Here is a 27,114-nt window from a genome sequence, read left to right on the forward strand (position 1 = left end):
TACATTCTTAAAAAACTCATATTTTTATCTAAAGTCTTTACCTATGGACTTATCAAAAATATTAAAATTTACATTAAAATAACCAAACATATATTTGATTCTGAAATCTTTACCTATAGACAGTTGATGAGGTAAATCTTATAGAAGATACTTCACATCATTTTCTAAAACATTTTTATTTGTAAAAAACAATTTAAAATCAATTTAATATTATTAAAATAGTATTAATTTGATAGCTTAAAATGTAATAATTTTTTAATGGGACATAACTTATTAATCATCTTTACCTATAGATATTAACTAAAAATATTAACTAAAAAACGTATTTTTTAAACGGTGAACATTATCAAATATATATGGAATTTATTATCTAGATTCATAAGATACAATATCTAAAATTATTATAAATAGATTAACATATAACTTGATAGTTTACAATTAGGTAACTCTTTGATGGGGTATATGACTGCACTCTAAGATATTCTACACATTAAAATCAAAAATTAACTTAAAATAAATGAAATTCTTATAATTTATTAAGATCTATATAAAAGGGCTAATCTCTATCTATGAATTTAGCCCATGAGGATAAAGAGAATTAAAATTATAAATCATTTCAGCTTCTTTTCTTAAAAGTTTAGTCTCATAGTCCCCCCCTCTCCAGTCACCCTTTACTTTGCACAGACCCCAGAATCTAAAATCTTTTAGGTTACTTTTGTGAACATCCCTAAAATGCTGATAAAAGTGGGTTTCCAGCTTTCCCTTTTCTATGTTCCAGAGATGCTCCCGCATTCTATCCCTAAGCATTCTAGATGTTTCTCCTACATAGATTAGGTTACATGAACATTGTATAACATAAATAACCCCCTTACTATTACACCTTAATGTGTCCTTAATTTCAAAGTCTATATTGATATTTGGGACTACAAAATAATTCTTTTTCGTGCTGTATTTGCAGGACCTACATGTTATACAAGGAAAAAATCCTTTTACTTCCTTGCCCCATAGATCTCTATCCTTATTATGGCCTAATTTCTTTCTTTTAAATTCACTGGGTGCCAGTATTGATTTTAAATTCTTCGTTTTTCTGTATACCATCTTTCGATATGGTGGGAGTTTATCTCCTAATATCGGATAATTTTTCACAATGTGCCAATGCTTTCTTAAAATCTTTCGTATTAAATTGTGATTATCACTATATTCCGTTACGAATAGCACATTGAAATCTTCTGTTGTTTGAGGATTTTTAATTTTATAATTAAGAAGTGAGTCCCTGTCCGTATTCCTCGCTCTCGTTATTGCTTTTTTAACATTTTCATCCTTATACCCTCTATCTTTAAATTGATCCTCTAAAAGTTTAATTTGCTCTTCAAAGTCTGTAATTTTTGTGCAATTTTTCCTAATTCTGAGGCTTTGCCCTACCGGTATATTACTTTTCCATTTTGAATGATGGCAGCTAGTTGGATGTATATAGTTATTCGCATCTGTGGATTTAAAGTGTGTCTTTGTGACAAGTAGTAATGTCGCGAATTGTTCGCCGGCGAATAGTTCCCGGTGAACATAGCATGTTCGCGTTCGCTGCGGCGGGCGAACATATGCGATGTTCGATCCGCCCCCTATTTGTCATCATTGAGTAAACTTTGACCCTGCATCTCACAGTCTGCAGACACATTCCAGCCAATCAGCAGCAGACACTGGACAGCAGCCATTTTAGATTCATTCGGAAGCTGCATTGTTAGTGAGAGGAGGGACAGTGTAGCTGCTGGTGATTTTATAGGGAAGTTGATAGCTAGGCTAGTGTATTCAGTGTCCACTACAGTCCTGAAGGACTCATCTGATCTCTGCTATAAGGACAGCACCCCAAAAAGCCCTTTTTAGGGCTAGAACATCATTTTTTTTCCCTGTGTAATCTAATTGCAGTTGCTTGCCTGCCAAGCCACTTGCCCAGTGCCACAACTCATATCTGGTGTAACAGTAGTGTAAATTTAAAAAAAAAACTTTTTTGACTGTGAAACATCAGTCTGCTTGTGTAATCTAATTGCAGTTGCCTGCCTGCCAGCGTGTGTGCCAGAACCACTTGCCCAGTGCCACCACTCATATCTGTTGTAACAGTAGTGTAAATTTAAAAAAAAAAACTTTTTGGACTGTGAAACATCAGTCTGCTTGTGTAATCTAATTGCAGTTGCCTGCCTGCCAGCGTGTGTGCCAGGCCCACTTGCCCAGTGCCACCACTCATATCTGGTGTAACAGTAGTGTAAATTTAAAAAAAAAACTTTTTTGACTGTGAAACATCAGTCTGCTAGTGTAATCTAATTGCAGTTGCCTGCCTGCCAGCGTGTGTGCCAGACCCACTTGCCCAGTGCCACAACTCATATCTGGTGTAACAGTAGTGTAAATTAAAAATAAAAACTTTTTTGACTGTGAAACATCAGTTTGCTTGTGTAATCTAATTGCAGTTGCCTGCCTGCCAGCGTGTGTGCCAGGCCCACTTGCCCAGTGCCACCACTCATATCTGTTGTAACAGTAGTGTAAATTTTTTTAAAAAAAACTTTTTTGACTGTAAAACATCAGTCTGCTTGTGTAATCTAATTGTAGTTGCCTGCTTGCCAGCGTGTGTGCCAGGCCCACTTGCCCAGTGCCACCACTCATATCTGGTGTAACAGTAGTGTAAATTTAAAAAAAAAAACTTTTTTGACTGTGAAACATCTGTCTTCTAGTGTAATTTAATTGCAGTTGCCTGCCTGCCAGCTTGTGTGCCAGGCTCACATTGTATACTGTGCCCACTTGCCCAGTGCCACCACTCATATCTGGTGTAACAGTAGTGTAAATAAAAAAAAAAAAAAACTTTTTTGACTGTGAAACATCAGTCTGCTAGTGTAATCTAATTGCAGTTGCCTGCCTGCCTGCCAGTGTGTGTGCCAGGCTCACATTGTATACTGTGCCCACTTGCCCAGTGTCACCACTCATATCTTGTTTAATAGTAGTGTAAGTGTACATTTAAAAACAAAAAAAACTTTTTTGACTGTGAAACATAAGTCTGCTTTTTTGTGTCAGGCTCACAGCTTATACTGGGCCCACTTGCCCAGTGGCACCACTCATATCTTGTTTAATAGTAGTGTAAGTGTACATTTAAAAAAATAAAAACTTTTTGGACTGTGAAACATCAGTCTGCTTTTTTGTGTCAGGCTCACAGCGTATACTGTGCCCACTTGCCCAGTGCCACCACTCATATCTTGTTTAATAGTAGTGTAAGTGTACATTTAAAAAAATAAAAACTTTTTGGACTGTGAAACATCAGTCTGCTTTTTTGTGTCAGGTTCACAGCGTATACTGTGCCCACTTGCCCAGTGCCACCACTCATATCTTGTTTAATAGTAGTGTAAGTGTACATTTAAAAACCAAAAATACTTTTTGGACTGTGAAACATCAGTCTGCTTTTTTTGTGTCAGGCTCACAGCTTATACTGGGCCCACTTGCCCAGTGGCACCACTCATATCTTGTTTAATATTAGTGTAAGTGTACATTTAAAAAAATAAAAACTTTTTGGACTGTGAAACATCAGTCTGCTTTTTTGTGTCAGGCTCACAGCGTATACTGTGCCCACTTGCCCAGTGCCACCACTCATATCTTGTTTAATAGTAGTGTAAGTGTACATTTAAAAACCAAAAAAACTTTTTGGACTTTGAAACATCAGTCTGCTTTTTTGTGTCAGGCTCACAGCTTATACTGGGCCCACTTGCCCAGTGCCACCACTCATATCTTGTTTAATAGTAGTGTAAGTGTACATTTAAAAAAATAAAAACTTTTTGGACTGTGAAACATCAGTCTGCTTTTTTGTGTCAGGCTCACAGCGTATACTGTGCCCACTTGCCCAGTGCCACCACTCATATCTTGTTTAATAGTAGTGTAAGTGTACATTTAAAAACAAAAAAAAACTTTTTGGACTGTGAAATAGTGCTACTTAACACACCACTCATATCTGGTGGCACAGTAGATTGCACGCGCAGTACCCCAAATTTGAAGTAGGAGGACCGACCAAGCATCTTTTTCCATCTCCCGGTTCCTAAAATCCATGCCATATACACGTCCCCTGGCGCCGCAACTGCCTCTGGGAACCTTACCATGGGTCCCAGACCGCACGTCTTGTATTTCTCTGTCTGGGAAATTATCTATCTATCAAATCTATCTATTTATCTATCAAATCTATCTATCTATCGTATCTATCAAATGTATATTGCATCTATTGATCTATCTATCTAATCTATGTATCTATCTATCAAATCTATCTATCGTGGCCGGACTGTTTTGTGACAGCCACTTGTGTTTCGGCCAAATGTCCGTCGGCCAAATGTCCATCGGCTAAAAGTCCGGCCACGATTGCACGTGCAGTGCCCCAAATTTGAAGTAGGAGGACCGACCAAGCATCTTTTTCCATCTCCCGGTTCCTAAAATCCATGCCATATACACGTCCCCTGATAGGGGGCGTAACAGGGATTAAATTGATCAGAATAGTACTACTTAACACACCACTCATATCTGGTGGCACAGTAGATTGCACGAGCAGTGCCCCAAATTTGAAGTAGGAGGACCGACCAAGCATCTTTTTCCATCTCCCGGTTCCTAAAATCCATGCCATATACACGTCCCCTGGCACCGCAACTGCTTCTTTTTTAATTCTCTGTCTGGGAAATTATATATCTATCAAATCTATCTATTTATCTATCAAATCTATCTATCTATCGTATCTATCAAATGTATATTGCATCTATTGATCTATCTAATCTATGTATCTATCTATCAAATCTATCTATCTCGTGGTTGTGCAAATGGACTGTTTGCAGTTGTTTGCGGTGCGTTAAACGGGGAGTTTGGTCTGTCACTGTGAAGTGGGTGTAACCCTTACACTACCTGATCGATACAACATCATACCTGATGTTTTAAAGCATGTTATTCCAAAACAATTTAGGAATGTTAGGTGATTTATGCCCTTTATGGATTATAACCAGACTCTGCATCAACTATGTAATTTTACGTGGGAGTTTTGCCATGGATCCCCCTCCGGCATGCCACAGTCCAGGTGTTAGTACCCTTGAAACAACTTTTCCATCACTATTGTGGCCAGAAAGAGTCCCTGTGGGTTTTAAAATTCGCCTGCCTATTGAAGTCAATGGCGGTTCGCCCAGTTCGCCCGTTCGCGAACAGTTGTGGATGTTCGCGTTCGCCGTTCGCGAACGGAAAATTTTCAGTTTGTGACATCACTAGTGACAAGTCGATTAGTATCTACTAGTATATCTAGATCTAGGAATGTAATACTTTCCCTGCTAATTTGATATGTGAATGTTAATCCTCTATCATTATTATTCATTACCCCAAAAAATTCCTTCAAATCGTCTTCGCTACCCCTCCAAATAATGAGGATATCGTCAATGTATCTTTTGAAAAGCACGAGATTCGCACCGAGCTCCAATTGAGATAGAAAGCTATGTTCCCAATCTCCCATAAATAGGTTCACATAGCTCGGTGCGAATCTCGTGCCCATTGCCGTTCCTTCAATTTGCAGAAAATATTTGCTGTCGAATGAGAAATAATTATGCTAGAGAATGAAGCATATACATTCTATTAAGAACTCTTTTTGTTCCTTTGGCACCTCTTTATCTCTTTTTAAAAAGCCTTCTATGGCTTCTAACCCAAAATTATGTTTAATATTGGTATACAATGACATAACGTCACAAGTGGCCAACAAATACTCATTTTTCCATTCACTATCTTTTAGATGTCTTAAAACACTAGTGGTATCTTTTAAATAAGAATCCAATTTAACAACATTTCTGCAAAAACTTATCCACGTACTCTGATAGGTTAGCTGTATCCCCGAGACTATTGGCCTACCTGGGGGGTTAATCAAGCTCTTATGCACTTTTGGTAAAAAGTAGAAGATAGGTATTTTCGGAAATTGTGGCATAATGTATAAATATTCTTTTTCAGTTAAAATCCCCTTTTCCTTCCCTTTATCTAGTATCTTCTTTAATTTTATCAAATATTTACTTGTAGGGTCTAATTCCAATTTTCTATATGTTTTCTTATCATTTAACAATCGCTCTGCTTCTAATATATAGTTCTCAGTATCCATTATTACCACGCCTTGTCTGCCATTTTTATGGTTACATCCTCATTACTTTGAAGTTCTTTTAGTGTCTCTCTTTCTTTTTTAGTTAAATTTCTTTTGGACCCCTCTTTTATACAGTCACTCTTTTTTAAATCGTCTAAAACCACTTTCACGAACGTTTCTAAATTACTTCCCTTATCATTTTTGGGGTAAAATTTAGATTTTAACTTTAAAGTGGTATGTTCATAATTAACTTCATTCTTTACAGTATCTGTTTTCACATATCTCTCCAAAGGATTTTTTAAAAAGAACCTTTTTAAGGTTAAATTTCTTACGAATTTCCTTATACTAATATGAGTCTCAAACTTATTCATGGGCTTGGACGGGGCGAAGGACAGGCCCATTTTGAGGATCTTTTCCTCCTCTTTACTCAATACTTTCTTACTCAAGTTAAAAATTCCCTTTTCACTACTTATTACCTCTGTCTTTTTTATTCAATTCTTTCGCCTTCCTCCTCTGACTCCTCTATTTGTCTTTTTCCTACTCTTGGTCCTCTTGCTTCTTTTTCCTGTCCTTTTACATTTTTTAAGGACGGTCCTTCTCTTGGTGGGATCTGGCCTAAAAAAGCTAGTTCTTCCTTAGACAATTGTATCTGTTTTTCATTCTCTAATGGTGCAAATTTATTTTGGACAGGGATGGACCATTGTTTATTCTCCCACCTTCTATCTTCTCTACCATTCTGTTGATAGTTTCTGTCTTGATATGTATCCTCTCTATCATTCCTTTTGGAATCACCTGTATTTCTATATGAATTTCCCTTCTGTTGGTATGTGCCCTCATTATCATTCCTTCTAAAGTCACCTCCATTTCTATAGTTATTACTATTCTGTTTCCAATTCCCATTATAATAGTATCTTCTATTATTTTGATAATAAACTATCATAACAACATTGTTTTTAAGACTGTGAAAAGTAAAACCTTAACACAACCTTAACACACACTTGATTGCAGAACTATAAATAACACAGTATACAGAGATTTTGGGAAGAATATGCCTGAATAAGAAGCAGCGCTTGTGTTCATATATATATATATACACACAATAAAACGAACCATAAACGGACTTATAAGGGAATCTACCCTAACACTTAAAAATACATTCTGCAACTTAAAGTTACAACTTGCCACTATTGTTTTTCATTTATTTGGAATCATAAGGACACTTTGTACAAATGACTATTTTGAGCATCTGACGTATAACTGTCAGATCGTATTCAACTAACAAACAGCTGATTTTCAAGATTTTTTTGAGGGTCATTTAAAGTCATATTTTATCTTAGGAGATATCATATTGTTTCTAAAAAGTTTATATGTATTTTATACTGATGAATTTGATGGACGAATGTTATGAATGAGGCGTGTTGAATGAACAATATTATTCATTGTATATTTATTTTAAGATTGTGCTAAAACCTTATAAACCAAGAATAAAATAGTTATTATTTACTTTGAAGTGAAGTGTTTTCAGTCACTAAGATAAATATCTGAATTGTACCATCCGTTGTCCCCTCAAAATTAAGGGTCAACCCATATACATCTATATTTTAGTTCATATTTTTGAAAAATATCTCCCACAGCTTTTTAGTGCCATCTACAAACTATATTTAAAAAAAAAAAAAAAGTAATATTGTAGACATTCGGTATATATAATATCTTTTTTACGTGTAAACTAATAAATGAACATGGTCTTCTGAATATCAGAACATGAGTAATAGGTGGAAACCTCACTAATAACTATAAAGTAGATTATGTGGGTGTTAAGAAAGAGAGAGGTATCTGGTATCAAACATATTTGTGCTTATAAAATATGTATTCCGCTAGCGTTTTAGCCTTTACACAACTCTCCATTTTCATTGCGCCTGTATTACAGGTTGTGCGGTCCAGCTATAATGCTAGCATTATAGTCGATACCGCCGCTATCCATTCCACTATCTTAGACCAGTAGTTATGGAATTTGCAAAACAAAAATGTTTCACAAAACTCATAACTAAAATGTTACACTAACACCCATAAACTACCTATTAAACTCCACCTCCCGCATCACAAATACTATATTAAACCTATTAACCCCTAAACCACCGACCCCCCACATAGCCAACACTAAATAATCCTATTAACCCTTAAACCGGTGGCCCCCACATCGCTACTACTAAACTAAAACTATTAACCCCTAAACAGCCATCCCCCACAATGCAATAAACCTAATTAAACTATTACCCCTAAACCGCCATCCCCCAATAACTAATTTCATCACTATTAAATTAAAATAAATAAATCTAAAATAAAAAAAAATAAAATAGTCTAAAATTACAAAAACAAATAAAAAAAATAATCAAAAATTTTAAATTTAAACCAAATCTAAAACCCCTATAAAAAAAACACCCCCTAATCTAACACTAATATACCGATAGTAGCATTACCCTAAAGCGATCAGCTCTTCTACCAAAATAAAGTACAAGTTACCCCCTAAAAGTAACCCCCCCACCCACACAACCCCCCAAAATAAAAAACCTAACACTAAAATAAACTAAGCTACCCATTGCCCCTAAAGGGGCATTTGTATGGGGATTGCCCTTAAAAGGGCAATCAGCTCTTTTTGCAGCCCATTCAAATAAAAAAATCCCTAATCTAAAAAAAAAAATCCCAAAAAATAAAAAAGCCTAACTCTAACCCCACAAAATAGTTATTTTAACTTAGTATTTTTTTATTTTATGTAATTGTAGTTAATTTAGGGGGTTTTAGGTTAGGGGGCTTAGTGATTAAATTAGTTTTTTGCGTTGTGGGGGGATGGCAGTTTAGGGGTTAATAGTTTAATTAGGTTTATTGCATTGTGGGGATGGGGGTTTAGGGGTTACTAGGTTTATTTTATTAGTAGCGATGTGGGGGGGGGGGTGACGGCTTAGGGGTTAATAGTTTTATTATAGTAGCAGCGATGTGGGGGGCCGGTGGTTTAGTGGTTAATAGGTTTATGTAGGTGTTAGCGATGTGGGGGGAAGCAGTGTAGGGGTTAATCACTTTATTTAGTGTCTGTGATTTTGGGGGGTGGCGAATTAGGGCTATTTAGACTAGGGGTTTATGTTCTGGTGTTAGGTTTTTTTCTTTCTTTTCCCCATAGACATCAATGGGGAATGCGTTACTGTGATCGCCATTCCACGATTACAGGTGTTAGTTTTTGTCTAACACTTTCTCTCCATTGATGTCTATGGGGAAAAACGTGCATCATACCGCACAACAAAAGAAGGTTTTTCAGTAACTTGTAATGGCAGAGCTATGGAGAGTGCGGTACCGCTCATTTATTTGCATTTTTTACGCACAAGGTTTAGCGCACAACTTGTATTCTTGGTCATAGTGTAATACTAATAAATAGACCTGGAAAGAAAGAGAAAACAAAAACACATACCAAATATTAATGGATATCAATAGTTACAGTAAAAATGTAGACAAGAAAAGTAGGCATAACAGTGTATACTTATCATCAGCAGTTCCTCTGTAGTTCATCTTGTGAAAAACTAAAATATATTAAGTAATAAAGTTGGCAGTTTGTAACTAGGAAGACAATTGAAGTTTATTCAGACACTGTCCAAGACCTGCTTTCTTCTTTGGAGCCTGGGTTCCCAGGCATTGACTCCAGCTCTGAGTGGACTTTTTGCTGTACTGGGGCTCGCTAAGGCATTTTCCTCCCAGGCATAGGCTCCAACTCCCTTAGGGTTCCTGGTCAAGTTCGAGGTTGCAGAGGTGTGTTCCAATGAAGGAGGAGAAGAAGTAGATGTGGATCTTGGGAGATTATGGTTGATACTTGTCGTCTTGTGGCTTTTTAAGTTCCAAGATTGTAGAAATTAAGTTCCCTGAGAAACTTCTGAGATAGTGTAGGTATTGATCATCTTCTGAGATAAATAATTTTGTAGGGAAACCCCATCTGTAGCGTATATTGTGTAGACATAGCTCTCTGGTAATGTCTCCAAATCTTCTTCTTTGTTGTAATATATGGGGTGCCAAGTCTGAAAAATTTCTCAAGCCATTAAATGTCACTGGTAAGGGTAGCTTGTGCATGCTTGCTTTTTGTATACGTTTCTTGTACATGTAAAAATTTAGTCTTACTACCACATCCCTAGGCTGTTCAAGGGAAAGTCCTGTGGGCCTGGGGACTCTATGAGCCCTGTTAATCAAGTTCTTGGTGTCTGTGTATGGAGTTGCTATCGTGGAAAAAATTCCTTCAGAAAATGTATTAGGTCTGCAGGTGTAATTTCCTCTGAGATCCCTTTAATTCTCATATTGTTTCGGCGGGACTTGTTTTCAAAGTCCGCCATTTTGTCTTCCAAATCCGATAATTGGATTGCCAAATTTTGGGTTATAGCTGAGGAGGTTAGTCTGATCCACCACCACATCCTCTTGTTTATGCTCTAATGTATCCAACCTCTCATTAGTGGATGTGAGTTCTTTTCTGAGGTCTGCAATTGTGGATGTAAGCTTCTCAGAGAAAGAGGCAGGTAGAACCATTTTACAGAGAAACGGTTCTGCTCTGATCAGTTGTAAAGTCTGGTGTATAGATGCGAACTGCTCCGGTATTTCTCCACTGCCTCTCGCTGGAGCTGCTCATGAGTGCATCACTCTTAGAAGTAATTCCAATACGGCTACCGGAACATCTCACCCTTGAGGGCCACTTCTTTCTCCTTATCGTGGCCTCCAGTATGACTCTGATTCATACCTGGCAATGTTCTAAGTGGTAGAGACAACTCCGGCTAGGTTTTAGGTCATGGGAGTAGGTAATAGGTGCAGAAAGTAGAAAGTACGGCAGGAGATACACCACCATGCCACTGTTTGCCTGCCCGGCTGACTCCGCCCCTACGGCTATTGGTAGTTTACTCTTAGATTAGGGGGGTGTTTTCATTTTGGGGTGGCTTTTTATATAGGTATTAGATAAGGTTTAAAAAATGTATTTAGCATAATTTAGTTTATCTTTTTTTGTAATTTTAGATTTTTTTTATTTTTTGTAATATTAGATTTTGTATTTTAATTTAATCTTAGGTTGTTTTTTAATGTTAAGTTAGGATTTTTTTATTTTGGTAATTTTTTATTTATTTTTTAAGAAGATAGTCTTTTTTTATTTTATGTAATTGGGGTTAATTTAGGGGGTGTTAGGTTAGAGGGCTTAGTGATTAGATTAATACTTTGCTTTGTGGGGAATGGCGGTTTAGGGGTTAATAGATTGATTTTGTAGATTGTGTTGTGGGGGATGACGGATTAGGGGTTAATAGGGTAATTAGGTACTTTATGTTGTGGGGTGATGGTGGTTTAGGGGTTAATAGTGTTGATAGGTACTTTGCGTTGTGGGGGGGTTGGTGGATAAGGACTTAATAGTTTAAATAGATAGATTGCATTGTGGGGGGGTGGTTTAGAGGTTAATACATTTTATTATTAGTTGTGATATGGGGAGTTGGCGGATATAGGGGTTTTGACATGTCGGGTTTATTTTTTGGAGACGAGTTAGACTTTTACAGGTGTTTTAACTTTTTTTAGTTTTTTTAGGCGCCGGCAGTTCATAAACTGCTATAAGTCACTGCTGACACCAGAAATGTGTATTTTCGCACATTTCTGAACGTTGCCGGTTTATCCGACTTACGGCAGTATCTGATCTGCCGGCGCCGTATATGGAATTCACCCAATGTGCGAGGTGAACTTACGGGCGACATGGGATTCAGCAGTTGCGCTGAAACCTATGCCGTATATTTAATCTTGCCAGGGCCGGACTGGGAAATCAGACCGGCCCTGGAAATTTGTATAGACTGGCACAGCCCCGCCCCCTCCCGCCCAGCCAATACAAATTCTGAAACATATTTTCGTGTCAATTACAGAATAAACTATAAATAATACAAACAATACCAATTACCTACCTGTCTAAGATTAACTGTGTCCAGACTCCAGACAATCTAAACTAAAGCTTATTCCTCCTGATGAGACTCTCTCTCCATTACTCACTGACACTGCTGTGCACTGTCTGTCTCACTATCACACTCACTCTAGTCTTACTCTTCGACTTCTCCTCCTCTAGACTACTCTGACTGACTGAGTTCTCCTGGCGCCGGTCTAACTCTGTTCGTGAGCCGCCACAGCAGGCATGGGGGGGTCGTGGATATATGACGTCACATCACATACGTCATCATAATCCTCCAGCTTTCTTCGCTCAAACCTCATACTGATCTAAGTTTCCCCCCAGAGGCCGCCTCAAGTGCGCCTGGTCTGGGTCAGGTGGATGACTAGTGACTGGATGTCCGTTCCTGCTACAGGCTGCATCTTGCTTGATCACCCTACTCTCTAACTCCCTATGCCCAATATTACCACGCGGCCGGGTCTGCTCAGTCTGTCTCACTCTGCTATAAAGATGTTGTATTGTGACTGACTGTGCTCTCCTTTCTGCTCGCCCGCTAACGCTGCAGGCAGCTGCCCCCACCAGTGGCCCAGCCCACCGGGATTTTTCCTGGTATCTCAGCGGCCAAATCCGGCCCTGAATCTCACCCTGTGGCGGCATCAGAACGAGGCTCCAATTGCAGCCTATGGAAGTGTGCTCTCAGGAGCGCAATGCTTCCTAGCAATGTGAACGCTAGCTTATTATGCACTGGTATTACGAAGTGGAGCACTAATATAACTTTCATGCAAGCGATATATAGCGATCCACTTGTAATCTAGCCCTAAATACGGTTGGCATTACCTATAATTAACATCTTTTCTCATAAGTTCTTCTCAAATAGGTTAGATTCTTTTTTACCTAAAAGAGTAACATATTGAAATACTCTGATCTTAGCAAAACGATACTTGCTGCAGTTCCCAAATACTTATAATAGTATTTCAAACAATTTTGATGCATAATTTTTGTGCATAACTTCATTCTTTAATATACTGTTCCTATCTCTTAGGTTTAATATCTATATAAATAGATTTATTAATGCAATTGCACACTTGTCTGTATAGACCCAGGTATTATATTGCATTATCCTTAACAAGGTCTACAGGTATGATGTATTTGTCTTACATTTTCTATTTTTCAAGTAATTTCACCCAGTAGTGCATTTCTGCTGGTGAGGATGTGTACATATTCTTTTCAACAAAGGAATCCAAGATAACAAAGTACATTTTATAGTAGAAGTTAATTAAAAAATTACATGTTCTATTTGAATTGTGAAACTTTATTTTTTACTTTCCTATCCCTTTAATTAATCAGTGGCTAAATTAGACTACTTGTATGTTATGTGCATGTTTAGGGGGGTTTGGAATGGGCAGAACTATGCAAACTATACACTGCATGGCTGTGCTTGAAAATGTACATGGATTTTTTTTAAATGTTGTCAATTATGTATAATCCCTTCTAGTGCACTGATTTCCAAACCTGTCCTCAGGCCTCCCCAACAGACCAGGTTTTCAGGATTACCATGGATGAGATCAGGTAGAATAACCATGGCCTAGATTACGAGTTTTGCGGTAAAAGGCTTGAGAAGCTAACGTGCATTTTATGGTCACTGCTCACTTACCTGCAGCGCTGGTATTACGGGTTTTTATCAACCCGGCGTTAACAGGCAAGAAGTGAGCGTAGAGCAAAATTGTGCTCCACATCTCACTTCAATACCAGCTCTGCTTAAGTCAGTGATGAGCTGGTTATACGTGCTCGTACACGATTTCCCCATAGGGATCACTGGGGAGAGCCGGCTGAAAAAAAGTCTAACACCTGCAAAAAAGCAGTGTAAGCTCCCTAACGCAGCCCCATTGATTTCTATGGGGAAATATAAGTTATGTTTACACCTAACACCCTAACATGTACCCCGAGTCTAAACACCCCTAATCATACACTTATTAACCCCTAATCTGCCCTCCCCCAACATCACCGACACCTATCTTATATTTATTAACCCCTAATCTGCCGCCCCCCAACGTCGCCGCCTCTATATTAAATGTATTAACCCCTAAACCTAAGTCTAACCCTAACACTAACATCCCCTAACTTAAATATCATTACAATAAATCTAAATAAAAATTAATATTAATACCTAAATAATCCCTATTTAAAAATAAATACTTACCTGTAAAATAAACCTAAGATAGCTACAATATAACTAATAGTTACAATGTAGCTAGCTTAGGTGTTATTTTTATTTTACAGTTTGTATTTATTTTAACTAGGTAGAATAGTTACTAAATAGTTATTAACTATTTAATAACTACCTAGCTAAAATAAATACAAATTTACCTGTAAAATAAAACCTAACCTAAGTTACACTAACACCTAACACTACACTACAATTAAATACAATTACCTAAATTAAATACAATTAAATACAATTAAATTAAATTAGCTAAAGTACAAAAAATCCCAACTAAATTACAGAAAATAATAAACAAATTACAAGATATTTAAACTAATTACACCTAATCTAATAGCCCTATCAAAAATAAAAAATGCCCCCAAAATAAAAAAAAACCCTAGCCTAAACTAAACTACCAATGGCCCTTAAAAGGGCCTTTTGCGGGGCATTGCCCTAAAGAAATCAGCTCTTTTACCTGAAATAAAAATACAAACAACCCCCCACAACAGTAAAACCCATCACCAACACAACAAACCCCTCAAATAAAAGCCTAACTAAAAAAACCTAAGCTGCCCATTGCCCTGAAAAGGGTATGTGGATGGGCATTGCCCTTAAAAGGGCAGTTAGCTCTTTTATAAGCCCAAAGACCCTAATCTAAAAATAAAACCCACCCAATACACCCTTAAAAAATCCTAACACTACCCCCTGAAGATCGACTTACAGTTCTGAAAACTGGACATCCATCCTCAACGAAGCCGGGAGAAGTCCTCAACGAAGCGGCAAGAAGTCCTCAATGAAGCCGGGAGAAGTCTTCATCCAAGGTGGGAGAAGTGGTCCTCCAGATGGGCAGAAGTCTTCATCCAGACGGCATCTTCTTTCTTCATCCATCCGGAGCGGAGCGGGTCCATCTTCAAGACATCCGGCATGGAGCATCCTCTTCTTTCCACGGCTAACGACGAATGAAGGTTCGCCGGATGTCTTGAGGATGGACCCGCTCCGCTCCGGTTTTATTTTACAGGTAAATTTGTATTTATTTTAGCTAGGTAGTTATTAAATAGTTAATAACTATTTAGTAACTATTCTACCTAGTTAAAATAAATACAAACTTGTCTGTAAAATAAAAATAACACCTAAGCTAGCTACAATGTAACTATTAGTTATATTGTAGCTATCTTAGGTTTATTTTACAGGTAAGTATTTAGTTTTAAATAGGGATTATTTAGGTAATAATTGTAATATTTATTTAGATTTATTGTAATGATATTTAGGATAGGGGGTGTAAGGGTTAGACTTAGGTTTAGGGGTTAATACATTTAGTATTGTGGCGGCAACGTTGGGGCAGCAGATTAGGGGTTAATAATATTAAACTAGTGTTTACAAGGCGGGAGTGTGGCGGTTTAGGGGTTATTATGTTTATTATAGTGGCGGCCATGTCCGGTTCGGCAGATTAGGGGTTAATACATTTTATTATAGTGTTTGCGATGCGGGAGGGCCTCGGTTTAGGGGTTAATAGGTAGTTTATGGGTGTTAGTGTACTTTTTAGCACTGTAGTTATGAGTTTTATGCTACAGCTTTGTAGACTATGCAAGTCCCATTGAAAAAAGACTATACCCAATTGGCGTAAGTGGATTTGCGGTATTGCCACGTCTGGCCAAAAAAGTGAGCGGTACACCTGTACCTGCAAGACTCGTAATACCTGCGGGCATGAAAAAGCAGCGTTTGGACTAACGCTGCTTTTTCACTCTAACGCAAAACTTGTAATCTAGCCGCATGTTTATTAATCAGCTGATTATTTCACCTGTGCTCTAGTTCAGATATTCTCAAAATGTGCCCTGTTAGGGAGGCGTGAGGACAGTTTTGAAAACCAGTGTTCTAGTTTATACATTGATTTCTAACTAGAATAACCAAACCACTGAATTAGCAGAATGCAGAGTATCTGCTAAGGGTATACTTAACTATTAGGAAAATATCAGCAGAGGCAATCTTCTCTTTGTATATCACAATATTTATTTATTAATTTATTTGCATGGCATACATTACAGTGGGCTGATCAGTATATGCATTAACATTTTTGAATACCTATACTGCTGTGAGTATATGCACTATATTTTCTACTTGCTTTATGAGGACTACTGATTGCTAATGGGATTGGTTATAATATATTAGCTTTAGGTTGCAGATACAATATTATAATGTATAGATATAGATATAATATAGATGTATGTTTTATAATAAGTGGATTAAGTTATTGGCTTAGAGCAAATTGTCAAAAGTATTTTTTATGTGTTTTTGATAAAAGTTGTTTTCTTTTTATTATTTCTTTATTTCGCTCAAGGAAAGAACAACAAGTAATAAAAAAATGTAATCATACATGCAGCTTTATACAGAGGTACTGAGTCAGCCTTATACCACACTTTATCCCTAACTGTCTCTGTCCTGAACCTACTGAAACATATAAACTGTCATATGTTCTGAATTCCTCATATGCACATTATCCTTAAAGGGACACTGAACCCAAATTTTTTTCTTTCGTGATTCAGATAGAGCATGACATTTTAAGCAACTTTCTAATTTTTTCCTATTATCAAATTTTCTTCATTCTCTTGGTATCTTTATTTGAAATGCAAGAATGTAAGTTTAGATGCTGGACCATTTTTGGTGAACAACCGGGGTTGTTCTTGCTGATTGGTGGATACATTAATCCACCAATAAAGTGCTGTTTAGAGTTCTAAACTAATAAAAGCTAATAAAAAAAGCTTAGATGAATTATTTTTCAAATAAAGATAGCAAGAGCAAACAGAAGAGGGATACAGGGGTGCACACTCCTCTAAGCGTAGTAAGTTAAAAAACACATGTGGATTTATTAAACAATGACAAATGAACACTCACAAATAATAACCTCAACACACGAGGTATAGAAAAAACACAGAAAAAAGCACAGTAAAGTAGCTCACGGGTCCGTTGTTTAATCCCCAAGATGTTTCCAAGGTAAGAGGTCTATTAATCCTCGCTAGGAAAAACCTGGCCGAGATGTTGTTCAAAGAGCGTCCTCTATACTGTGCAGCAAACAATTTTGCTAAAGAAAAACGTCACATAAGTAACTCACAGCCGATCGATGTGCACCGGCCGGATAGTGGATCAGCTGTGGTAGTGGTGACGCGTAGACGGTGGGCGTCACACTAGTAAAAAACCTTACTGAGTTGACCAAGATAACTACTCTACAATTAACCCTAACAACTATCCCATCACAAAAAACCCTTAATGATCTGACCAAGATCTCCACTCCACAATTAACCCTAACAAGTACCCCATCACGAAAAACCCTAACCACACACTGATCTGGATCTGGATCCCTCATTGCAGTTAATTCTAATCAGTGGCTTCCCCATTACAAAAATCACTTACTTCTAACACACCTATACAATTTTCCAAACAACATCCCCCCCCAAAAAACACCACTTTGTTAACACCACCACTTGTGGCCTCCTCATTAACACAAATTCCACCTAATTTAAGATTAAAAATAAAATCAGTTACTTAAAGGTACAATAAACCCCAAATTTTCCTTTCATGATTTAGGTAGAACATACAACTTTCCCACTTCTATTATCAAATTTGCTTTATTCTCTTGGTATCGTTTGCAGCAATGCACTACTAGTTTCTAACTGAACACATGGATGAGATAATGGACAATCAGTGTGTTTTTATACTATATATATATATATATATATATATATATATATATATATATATATATGCAGCCACCAATCAGCAGCTAGAACCTAGGTTTTTTGCTTATCCTGAGCTTTCCTAGATAAACCTTTCAGCAAAGGATAACAAGAGAAGGAAGCAAATTAAATAATAGAAGTAAATTGGAAAGTTGTTTAAAATTATATGCTTTGTCTGAATCACGAATGTCTAATTATGACTTTACTGTCCCTTTATTAAAAAAGCCTTACATGAAAATAGAAAAACAAAAACAAACTTCTTACCATTCCAAGTGTCTTCAGTTGTTTCAGCCATGGTTTGTTCTGAATTTGACAAGTAAAAAGGTAGAAGCTCTCCAATATGCCAAATTTTAATTCTTTATTTGAATCATTTGCAGAGTCCAACAACCACACCGTTTCGGGGTAACGTGCCCCTTAATCATGTGTTAAATGTTTGTACAGGTTCTGAATTTGAGCCCATCCACTCTTCTTTTTGGTTAATAAAGCAGTCATTAGAGTGCAAAGACTCAACTTATTTACAATCCTGATTGGTTAATCATATTAGTGAATCAAGAACCATTTTGAAATAAACAAACTGTTTGTTTTTAACTTGGTGCGCTAGTTGTTTGTGAGGTTATCTGAAAAGGGTGTCAGGGAGGAGAGGAAGGTTTGTTATGGTCAAAGTCCCAGTTAAAGCTTATCATGGTCTGTGGCAACCTGTTGTGTTGTGCTATACTGCTGTGAGAGACTATCTAATGGCTTGTCATTGTGACCATCTGTTAGTTATTGCTTTTAATGAGTGACCTGTAGACACTGAGTTGTCCCTAAATAATATTAAGGTACGATCCAGTCACTCTAATAAAACTGCTATGAAAAATACAGCGTTGCTAATATTTATCACAGGTTACATTATAATGACTTGCGTTGGATTTATCCTGTAGTTTTATCTTTGCGTTATTTTTTGTTCGCCTACAAACACTAAATAGTTTGTATTTTAATATTATTTTACCTCACTTATCTCCTCAATTATTCTAGGGGTGAAAAGCGTTTCATGTCATGACAGATCCATCATATTAGATGTCAGAAGCCTGCGCCCAGAAGACTTTGAGATAAAATGGAGCAAAGCTGATTATAATGCTGAGCACTATAAGGAGATCTCTGGCTCTAACATAAAACAAACTCATCACAATAACAGTGACGGCAGCTGCACAATAACTAATGAATGTGAGGCCTTGGGACTGATTGATCTAGCAAATCTAAATGTCTTTTACTTCACAGCTGTGGTGGAGCACAAGATACTGAATTGTCAGAAGGAGATGAACTTCTTACGCAAATCCGGTAACACATTTTACACATCATCACAGCCTAATTTACAGCTGTTAAAAGGTACAATTTAGGAGCCACAAAAAACAAAACAATTTCTTGCCTTAGATATTTCACTAACTTCAAGGCGGTGAAGTCTTCTTCCAAGCGGCCGACATCTTCCTCCAAGTGGAGAACTCTTCCTTCTTCATCTAGGACCAAGCCGACACGGAGCGGCTATGAGCGTGGAGCAGGACCGGCGACAGCAGAGCATGGAGCGTGGAGGATTCTCTTTGTACGATCGCCACAGTACATTGAATAGTGAATTCAAGGTACGTGTTTAAATATGGCGTCCCTTGCATTCCTAGTAGCTGACTTAATTTTACAAATTCAAATCAGCCAATAGGATGAAAGCTACTGAAATCCTATTGGCTGTTCAAATTATCCAATAGGTCCTGCTCCACACTCATCTCCGCTCTGTGTCAGCTTGGTCCTGGATGAAGAAGGAATAAGATATCGGTCACATGGAAGAAGACTTAAACGCCTGGAACAGAACCTTCTCTGCCGGACTTCAAGAATGGTGAGTACCTATTTGGGGGTTAGACTAAGGCTTTAATTTTATTTTTTGGAGGTTTGGTTTTTTTTAGATAAGGGATTTATTGGGCACTCTTAAAAGAGCTGAATGCCCTTTTAAGGGCATTAAAAAAATGCCCCTACAAAGACCCCTTTTGGTGCAATGGGTAGTTTACAATTTTTTAGTGTTAGGTTTTTTATTTTGGGGGGTTTGGTGGGTGGGGGTTTTCAATGTTAGATAGGTAAAAGAGCTGTTTAACTTAGGGCAATGCCCTACAAAATCCCCTTTTAAGGGATATTGGTAGTTTAGTATTAGATTAGGCAGTGTTTTTATTTTGGGGGGGGGGGTTATTTTCATAGGGATTAAGTTAAAAAAAAATATTTTTGATTATTTGGTTTATTAATTCATGTAATGTTAGACTTTTTATTTTTTGTAATCAGATTAATTTAATTTTATCTTTTTTATTTTTAAGTAATGTTAGCTTTTTTATTTTAATTGTAACTTAATTTAGGTAACTGGGGTTATTTAATGGAGTGTTAGGTTAGGGGGCTTAGTAATTTAATTAGTTATTTGCATTGTTTGGGTTTGGCGGATTAGGGGTTAATAGATTTATAAGGTTTGTTGCGATGTGGGTTAATGGCGAATTAGGGGTTAATAGTTTTAATAGGTACTTTGCGTTGTGGGGGTTTGGCGGATTAGGGGTTAATACTTTTATTAGGTAGATTGTGATGTGGGTGAATGGTGGATTAGAGGTTAATACATTTATTAGGTAGATCACGATGTGGGTGAATGGAGGATGACGGGTTAATACATTTATTAGGTAGATCGCAATGTGGGAGAATGGCGGATTAGGGGTTAATACATTTAAAAGGTATTTTGCGATGTTGGGGTTGGTGGATTTAGGGTTAATACATTTATGATATGGGGGTGATGGCGGATATAGAGGTTTTATGTGTCTGGTTTATTTTTGGGAGGTGGGTTAGACTTTTACAGGAGATTTAACTTTTTTTATTTTTCTTAAGCGCCGGTAGTTTCTAACTTGCCGTAAGTCGCTGGCGACTCCAGAAATTTGTATTTATGTAACATTTCTAGACATTGTTAGTTTATCCGATTTACGGCACTTTACTGCCGGCACCGTATATGTGATTCCCCGATGTGCAACGGGAAATTAAGGGCGAAGCAGGTTTCACATAGCAGGTTTCAGCAGTTATGCTGAAGCCTGAGTCGCATATGTAATCTCGCCCCTGAAGTTTATCTTATTATCTGGATGGATAGACTATACCATTATTTTGTCTTACTTAATCTGTGAACTTCATCAGGATCCTTCTGTTTTTTATATTTTTAAATATTGTTTTTATATATTGTAACAATTTTAATATGGTACCCTATTGTGTTTTTGGTATTTCTAATTTCCTTTTGATGTCGAAATAAATGTAATATATAGTTTTATGCAGCTATAATACATAATTCCACAATCTGGATTATCTAAAAATTAAAAAAAAAGATGTTTTTAATTTTTATTTTTTTTATTTTTGCATTTTCTACTAACTCTCTCACTTAAGCCTATCTGTGGCGCTCCCTTTTATCTATATAAATGTATGTTTCTAGATCTTTTAGGGAATCTGTTTGGGAGTCTGTATCTGTGATTGTAGGCACTGGGCTGTTACTTCTTCTTGATCTCCAAATTATTCCCAGCTGACCCTGACTAACTTGTACTAACCCCAAAAAGGACTGTACCTGCATTTCATTGACAAGACTCAGAGAGACTGAAATGTGCATAGGGGATTGATTCACAGAAGGAATTGCCTGGTATTTCGTAGCTCGACTGTCCTTTAGTGTAAGGTTGTGCTACAGTAGTGCATAGCAGAGAAATAAAGCAGTGCTTACCAGTCTTCCACCAGAGAGAGCCGCACAGCGTTTCTTCAGCGTGTCTTCGGCGAGTACACAATCTCGCCCCCTCCTACAAGATGACGTCATGGTCCAGGAGCCAAACGAACGGTGTCTCCGCCCAGGACACCTGAGCAAGCAAACAGCCAAATAAATATACAAGTAGTACGGCTGCACCGGACACAGAGACACAGATATCCAACGTGGTAAAAAATTGTGTTTTAATGGGAATAAGCATAAAAACAAAAAATCAAACTGACATAGAAAAATACAAAAAATGTACTGATCACTCCCTGTCCGGAGTGATCAGAAGGGCAGCAAGGAAATAACTGCATACGCGTTTCGTGCTGGGCTACCGCACTTGATCACTGCTTAGTTAACAAGTTAGATTGATGCCCTTTTAAAGCCACAGGGATATTATAATTAAGGCTTCTAGTTAACCCTTTAATGGCTTATAGAGTATAAAAGGCACACACAATTGGAAGATATTGCACAGAGTAAAGTTATAAGGCTGCAGCATTAAGATAAACTCGAACTTTAACCTGATATACTAAGCAACAATGGCTACATCTGGCTACATCCAGTGCAAATATTAAACATGTTTTGCATATTTTACAATTAATATTGCCTCTATATAAAAAATTATTATTCAAGTCTCAGCAAAATTATACAAATAAATTAACATCTGCCTCAACATTTAAACCCTCTGGAGACCTAGTTTGTAGATAAAATATCCACTTCACCTCCTTTTTGCATAGGGCATAATCCCTATCTCCCCCTCTTTTGGAAAAGGGAACATGGTCAATAGCTTGAAAGGTAGCAAGTGTAGGGTCCCCATTATGTTCAAACTTAAAGTGTGATGCTACTGATGTGAGCACATCAGGGTCATCAATGTCCCTAATGTGTTCAAGAGCCCTATCTTTGAGAGCTCTCTTAGTTTTTCCAGTATATTGTTTTTTGCACCCCCTACAGGTGAGGAGGTACACTACATGGGTAGATTTACAGGATAGTGAAATTTTTATTTTATACTCTTTATTAGTGACACTAGATTTTAAAGTGTCCCCCTCTGTAATATAGTCACAAGTTTTACAGATCCTGGCCCTACATTTGTAAAACCCTGTTCTGCGTTTTAGCCAAGTGGATACCTTGTTCTCTGGTAAAAATGAAGGTGCAACAAAATTGCCTATAGTTTTGGCTCGCTTGGAAACACACTGTTCTCCATTGGATATAACTTTACTCGGAACGGGATTATGATTCAATATTGGAAGAAATTCCCTAATGATCTTACTTATACTTTTGAATTCTAGGCTAAAAGGAGTGCTGAAAATCACTTTATTTGCCTGATCCTTTTTCTTTTTGTTCTTATATTTGTTATAGGTCAACAGAGAATTGTGGAGGATGTCATCAACAACTGCTTTTGTACTGTCTACAAGTTTTTATTTATATCCCCTTGCCAATAAGCGTTTTTTCAAAGTTAGACTTTGTTCTTGATATAGTTCCTCTTTGGAACAGATACGTTTAGTACGGATAAATTGGCCCTTGGGGATAGCTTTTAGGACATGAGAAGGATGACAGGACCTAAAATTAAGTATTGTATTTCCACCAGTGGGCTTTCTGTGAATATCAGAAACAATCATGCCCTGATCTGGTTCAGCAGACAATTCAATGTCCAAAAACTGTATTTTAGAATCACTGTATGTTCCTACAAATTTTAAGTTAAAATCATTGCGATTTAAATAATCAAAAAAGGAACAGATAGACTGTACACCTCTATCCCACACCAACAAGAGGTCATCAATGTAGCGGCCAAAATAAACAATGTGACTTCTGAAGGGGTTACTATCTGCATAGACGTGGAGCAGTTTCCACCAACCCATATATAGGTTGGCGTACGATTGGGCAAATTTTGCCCCCATCGCTGTTCCACGTCTCTGCAGATAGTAAGACCCCTCAAACAAAAAATAATTGTGTGTAAGCAAAAACTCAATTGTGACAGACAAAAAATGTTTAACATCTTCAGAATACTGAGACTGTTTGTCCAAAATGCCAGAAATAGCCTGTAACCCCCTGTGGTGCGGAATGGAGGTGTACAGTGAAGCTACATCAACAGTTACAAACTTGTAGGTAGATTTCCATTCAAGACTGTGAAAACTTTTTAAGACCTGTGTGGAGTCCTGTATATGACTCAAAAGGTCTCCAACTAAAGGCTTCAGGAATGAGTCAATCAATTCAGAGATGGGCTCCAAAAGGGAGCCCATCCCTGAAATGATAGGTCTACCCGGCGGGTGTGCTGGATCTATATGAAGCTTCGGTAAGAAGTAAAAAATAGGAACATTGGGGGCATTTGGCAAAAAATGCTCATTCTTGTGTTCAGGAAAAATACCTATTTGACAACCCAATGTAAGAATTTTTTCCAATTTGTTTTTAAAAAGTCTAGTAGGATTTTCTTTTAACTTGACATACACTTCCTCATCTCTGAGTTGCCTCAGAGACTCAAATATGTAATATTCTTTGTCCATCACGACAACGTTACCACCCTTATCGGATGCTTTTATGACTATAGCAAAATTTTCTTTCAGGGAGACAAGGGCCTTATGTTGATCACTGGTAATGTTGCTGCGGTGTCTAAAGGATTTTTTATTACTCTTAGAATTTACTTCCTCAGAAAGTTGTATTAGCTTGTGTTCAACAGTTCTTTGGAAGATATCCAAACTCTTCCCTCTCGTGTGTATGGGGTAGAATGTACTCCTCCCCTTGATTTTAGATAAATTGGTCACAACTTCACCCCCACCATCAGATCCAGAATTATCAGCCTCTCCCCCTAAAACTAGGAGATCAGTGATAGCACATTGATCCTTAAAAAATAAAACCTCCTGTTCATGAGCGCTGTTACCAATAGTTTCAGAAGTGTCTGCTAAAGTTTCATTCTGCTCAACACCATCCTGGCTATCATCAAAAAAATGTTTCTTAAGTGTCAGTTTTCTGACAAATTTGTTAATGTCGAGGATGGTGTCAAACAGGCTGAAATGGGCTGTAGGGGAGAAATTTAGGCCTAAGCTGAGAACCTCTGTTTCAGCAGTAGACAGTGTATACTGTGATAGATTTACCACATTTTTCAAACATATTTGCGGACTTGAGTCTGATTCTGTCTTGTATGATAGTGTCTCTTGTCTGTTTTTGCTTTTTCCCCTTCTCCCCCTACTGCCCCTTCTTGTTTTTTTCTTATTGGTTTCAATGCCAGGCCCTCCCTGTTTTTTGGGGGACCTGAAACTGGTTCTGGAACATCCAATACAGATATCCCCTGAGTTTGAACTGTGTCCTCTGGGGAGTCATGATCTGACATGTCTACATCGTAATCTGTCCCAGCAAACCTAATTTTTTTGTTCTTATTGTAATGCATTTTACCTTTCTTTAAATCAGTACTCTGTTGTGTACCTGATGTAGCAGAGGAGAAACTTTTTTGTGGACCCCTGTTCCACCTATAGACCCTGTTAGCCTCATAATCCCTTTTATCTCTAGATAATTTAGATTTTTTGAAATTCCACAATTCTTTAGAGAATTTTAGCATATTTTGTTCAAATTTCACATCATATTCCTTAAAATTAGGTACTAACTGTAAATTTTGTAAGTCAGTTTGGATGGCTTTTATCAAAACAATTTGTTCTTGTCGTTGTTTTTTAAATTCTATTAACAATTCCATTAATGCAAAAGAACAGTCATTTAGAATTTTGTTCCACTTTGATATGAACTCAGGATCTGTAACCATAAAGGAAGGACATTTCCTAAATCTGAGTCCTCTTGGGATACATTCATATTTTTTATACAACAAAAAAGCTTTGATTTCCAAATCCAATTTGATATCCTTCCTACGAAGTTCATCAATGTGAAAAAACAAACTGTCCAATGTGTTTTCATTGTCCATAGAGAGGGAGTCAAGGTCTTGATCATATTGGTCAAAAGTTTCTTCCAGGTCTTTCAAAAAACGAAAAAACGCTTATTGGCAAGGGGATATAAAGAAAAACTTGTAGACAGTACAAAAGCAGTTGTTGATGACTTCCCCCGCAATTCTCTGTTGACCTATAACAAATATAAGAACAAAAAGAAAAAGGATCAGGCAAATAAAGTGATTTTCAGCACTCCTTTTAGCCTAGAATTCAAAAGTATAAGTAAGATCATTAGGGAATGTCTTCCAATATTGAATCATGATCTCGTTCTGAGTAAAGTTATATCCAATGGAGTACAGTGTGTTTCCAAGCGAGCCAAAACTATAGCCAATTTTGTTGCACCTTCATTTTTACCAGAGAACAAGGTATCCACTTGGCTAAAACGCACAACAGGGTTTTACAAATGTAGGGCCAGGATCTGTAAAACTTGTGACTATATTACAGAGGGGGACAATTTCAAATCTAGTGTCACTAATAAAGAGTATAAAATAAAATTTTCACTATCCTGTAAATCTACCCATGTAGTGTACCTCCTCACCTGTAGGGGGTGCAAAAAACAATATACTGGAAAAACTAAGAGAGCTCTCAAAGATAGGGCTCTTGAACACATTAGGGACATTGATGACCCTGATGTGTTCACATCAGTAGCATCACACTTTAAGTTTGAACATGATGGGGACTCTACACTTGCTACCTTTCAAGCTATTGACCATGTTCCCTTTTCCAAAAGAGGCGGAGATAGGGATTATGCCCTATGCAAAAAGGAGGTGAAGTGGATATTTTATCTACAAACTAGGTCTCCAGAGGGTTTAAATGTTGAGGCAGATGTTAATTTATTTGTATAATTTTGCTGAGACTTGAATAATAATTTTTTATATAGAGGCAATATTAATTGTAAAATATGCAAAACATGTTTAATATTTGCACTGGATGTAGCCATTGTTGCTTAGTATATCAGGTTAAAGTTCGAGTTTATCTTAATGCTGCAGCCTTATAACTTTACTCTGTGCAATATCTTCCAATTGTGTGTGCCTTTTATACTCTATAAGCCATTAAAGGGTTAACTAGAAGCCTTAATTATAATATCCCTGTGGCTTTAAAAGGGCATCAATCTAACTTGTTAACTAAGCAGTGATCAAGTGCGGTAGCCCAGCATGAAACGCGTATGCAGTTTTTTCCTTGCAGCCCTTCTGATCACTCCGGACAGGGAGTGATAAGTACATTTTTTGTATTTTTCTATGTCAGTTTGATTTTTTGTTTTTATGCTTATTCCCATTAAAACACTATTTTTTACCACGTTGGATATCTGTGTCTCTGTGTTCGGTGCAGCCGTACTACTTGTATATTTATTGTGCTACAGTAGTGATGGTTAACTTCCTAGCATATAGGGCCACAGGTCAGTATTTTAGAAACCTTAAGTTCTGCATTTCATCAATCAAGGATTGAGCTCTCATTCTATTGG

Source organism: Bombina bombina, chromosome 11 (genome assembly GCF_027579735.1).
Source record: "Bombina bombina isolate aBomBom1 chromosome 11, aBomBom1.pri, whole genome shotgun sequence".
Classification (NCBI taxonomy): Eukaryota; Metazoa; Chordata; class Amphibia; order Anura; family Bombinatoridae; genus Bombina; species Bombina bombina.